At 40.4% G+C, this 3,980-nt stretch overlaps 1 long non-coding RNA gene across 1 annotated transcript in view; it reads right to left on the reverse strand.

Moving 5' to 3' along the window:
- Positions 1–207: 207 nt before the first annotated feature.
- Positions 208–3,980, reverse strand: part of LOC109396280 (uncharacterized) — a 12,750-nt gene continuing 8,977 nt past the window's right edge. The window contains exon 3 of the long non-coding RNA XR_002126825.1: positions 208–2,296. This is a non-coding gene — a long non-coding RNA (uncharacterized LOC109396280). The remainder of the gene's footprint in view (positions 2,297–3,980) is intronic.

Here is a 3,980-nt window from a genome sequence, read left to right on the forward strand (position 1 = left end):
ATGTGCTTTCGTGAGCTGCCGTTTGCCGCCATGAGCGGCTTTCCATTGGCCAGTGAGCGACTGCCTCACCTGGGAAGAGCGCAATGATAATACCAACATGGGCCATTGAAGCAACGTGTTCCACAACTAGACTGAAGAACAAAAGGACAGCAACTTATCTGTTCCCCTTCCCTGATTCCCCAACACTGTTCTCTCCCCCAATTCCCCAATAAAGTCTTTAAAAAAAAAATCAAACCTGAGTCTAAGGTTAGGACATGTATCATAACTATCTTTATTGTTATGATGGGAAATTGTTTTTCAAAAGATTAAATCACTGTTCAACTTTTTTTCAAAATGACTTTACTTTTCTGTAACTTGCTAGTTTCTCTTTAAATCTTACCACTGACATCTTCCTATGTCAGCAGAAATGTATTGACTTTTCTTTTTAATGGCTATAACCATTTTTCTTTGGATAACTATTCATTTTTAATAAGAAGAGAGCCCTCAAATCTTGTGCCTAATTGATTTTAATTTTGTATCAAACTATTAGTGTTAAATTGTACTGGGTCAGGGCTGATCCTGTATTGGAGGTGCAGGAAATGAAGCCATTGCACATGACGTAATTATATTAAAGCAGGCAACACAGAGGCTTCATGGCTTTCAGGAGAGAGAAGGAAAGGAGTTGTAGAAAACATACACTGATGTAAATGCCATTCTCCTCGCACTTGAATTCCAGAAGTGAAACTGGAGGCCTGAACTGGCCATATTAGGAAATGACTGGCTGCTTGATGACCACATGTTAAGCTAAGTATTTTGTCCCTTTTTTGGTGGGGGTGTGGGATGGGGTGGGCATGGAAGGGAATTGGTCAGAAGGGTATTATTATTAGCTCCGTTAGCTTTATAACCACTCTTCTCTTCCAACATAATCTCAGGGAAGTTATAAGCATTATAAAAATCAAACTCACTTAATTGAAGAGACTGAAAACCTAGCTCAGTTTTTAATGATGAAGTTTCTGAATCAGATTACCAATGAAGTTGTGTGTTATTCCCTGAAATTGCAACAGGGTTAAAAACCTGTTAAGATTGGTTTGACTCAAAGGATTCAACATGTGCTCTTGCTATAAAGTAGTAAATGAAGGCCCAGGTTAAAGACAACCTTTTCAACCTCTCTGGCACTGAATATATTTCACCTTAATACCAGCAAGTCCCATTATACCATACTTAGTTTCCTTTAGCTAAGAATCAGGGATAAAATAGCAGTAAGCTTGCAAGAGGAACACAGTCCTGTGGCATGTGCTATGTGGGGGCAATAAAGAAACAATGCCAGGGGCCCAACGCCTCACATCTAATAAAAGCAAGTATGACCCACCCTGTATTTGGGAAAATTCTTTTCCACTTACGTTCCCCCAGGATACCTTGCATCCACTGAGCTCAAGTTTCCAAAATACTCACCTGGTGTCCTCCATAACTTCTCTAGACGTTTTTCTCCTGAAATTGATAGTGCTGTTTTTTTTCCCTTAACTCAGAGAGGACAGCCTTAACAATAGAAAATGCATAGTACCACACTTGCTAACTCAACATTCAGTGTTGGTGATGGGTGTAAGCTCCAGGGCATGTATAGGTGTCCACGGACACACTTACAGCAATAGATTGGCCACGGGATTCTTCCAGCCAGCCAAACTCACTGCCAAGCCGACTTCAGCTCAAGCACCCTCTCCTCTGAGTCTCGCCAGCACTTGTTATAATTCTGGCTTGTAACAGCTCTGTCGGATGGGGGCCCAGATGGCCCCCCAAAAGCCCCGACCAGAGGCACAGACCTGTGACCAGATGTCTTGTTCTAGGACAGATGGCTCGCACTGCCTCCTGCTCCCTTTACTCTGGCAGTCTGTGGGGCAGCTGAGTGCTGGGCCCACCACAGGAATCTGGATGGAGCTTTGCAAAGATAGCTTTCAATTAAGTATCAAGGAGAGCGAAACCATCCACTGTTTTCAAAGATGAGTCACTTTGGGATTGGCCTTTGGACTGACCTCTCTTCTAGTAGCCGGTGAGGGAAAGAATATAGTCAAAGTTTGTCAGAATGTTGGCAAATCCCAGAGTCACAGGATTGGAAAGAACTTCTGCAGTGGGAGCAGAGACCTGCAGGGGGATGCTGGCTGCCCACTGCTGGGAGCCTCATTCTTTAGAAGACACTCTCCAAGTTCAGCTTTGGGCCTCAGTAAGTAGATGCAGGCAGTTCCCCAGGGTGGACTGGCTTGTGGAGGCTGAAACATCATATACCGTATTTCCCCATGTATAAGGCGCACCTTAATTTTGGGGCCTGAAATTTGAAAAAAAATGTATTACATAGTTATTGAACTCAAGTTTTATTCATCATAAAATTCATACAANTAAAATTGAATTATAAAAATCACCATTTGACAATCAATGTATTTATAATTGTTTTAGGAAAGAATCATGAAATGAATGCTAAAACTAGTGGATAAGAGTTTGATAAGAAACAGAATATTTATTATAGGGTCTCAGTGTCTCTCCTTATAAAATACTTAATAATTACAAAGAGAAAAAGAGTAACTCTACAATGGAGAAAATACAGATACCACCTTAACCAAGTGACCAAAGTTAACATCACCAGTGATGAGAAAAATTGACACCATATGCCTCCTGATATCATGCACTGAGATAAAAACACCACTTCTATAATGTTCCTGCTAGAAATGCATATCCTCAATTTAATCAGGCAACTTCAAATTGAAGAACACTGCATAAAATAACGACCCGTACTCTTCAGAAATGTCAACATTATAGTAAAGACGGTAGATTATTGATTTAAGGAGAATAAAGAGACTTGACAATTTTATATGGAATGTGTGATCTGGACCAGAAAAAAAGTTTTTTGTTTTATTTTGATATAAAAGATATTTTGGGGACATTTGGAAACATAAGAATATGATCTATAAATTAGATAATAGTATTGTGGTGATGTTAATTACCAAATTTTGAAAATTATACTATCGAGAATGTGCTTGTGTTTATGAAATACACACTAAAATATTTAGGTATAAAGGGACAGTGTGTCTGAAAGAATAATAAAGCAAATGTGGTAAAATGTTAACATTCGTAGAGTCTAGGGATAGGGTACATGGGAATTCTTTGTACTAATTTTGCAACTTTTCGATAGAGTGGAAAGTGAAGGCCAGTAGCGTGAAAAGAACCAAAGCGTGAAAAGAAGGGCTTGTCAGTCAGTGGTCCTGAGGTAGAGGCTTCCTACCTCATACTGTCATCAGCCTGTGCAGAAGTTGTTCATAGCAACTTCTAAGGACCACTGCTTTGGGGCAGGCACCTCTCTAGGAACCTCAGTTTAAAATTCCCAGTAAGTGCAATTTCCTAATTTTTATTGTTGCACCATGGATAATGTCATTTTAGCTGAGTAACATGAATAAAGACCAATCCTTTGGAGTTTGACTGCTGTGATCAGGTCCTTTTTTTAAAGAAGGTTTAAGTTTCTCTGATATTTCCCAAATACCCAATCCCTGAGTCTGGTGTCATTTAGAAGAAATCAGTTGGGTGGCTGGCAAGGGAACGTGCCTGTTGGTGGTAAAACTGAGTATGCTGGGTTAATCCTTTACAACATTTAGCCAGCTCTGCCTGTAAGAGGTTAGAATCGAGAAACAGGTGGCGAGACTCCTAGTCATGGGGGCCTGCCTGCCAGTGACCAACAGGGAGACAATCTATGAGTTCCTGAATGGGAAGAACAAAGATAGTATTTCAGGCCATGGGAACTCAAATTAAGGGAACTTAATTTAGCCAATTTAAGTTTTAGTTTAGTTAAGTTTTAATTTAATTAAGTGCCGGCCATGAAGGGCAGCAAAGAAGGAAAGCTGCCTTCCTGACCTGAGATTCTGTCCAGGGCTGTTAGGTGAGCAAGAAATGAACGGTTTTGCCAAGTCGTCTTTTGGATGTATCTGTTCCGGTTTAGCCTACATCACTGATACACAGCCTAT

Source organism: Hipposideros armiger, unplaced genomic scaffold (assembly GCF_001890085.2).
Source record: "Hipposideros armiger isolate ML-2016 unplaced genomic scaffold, ASM189008v1 scaffold_511, whole genome shotgun sequence".
Classification (NCBI taxonomy): Eukaryota; Metazoa; Chordata; class Mammalia; order Chiroptera; family Hipposideridae; genus Hipposideros; species Hipposideros armiger.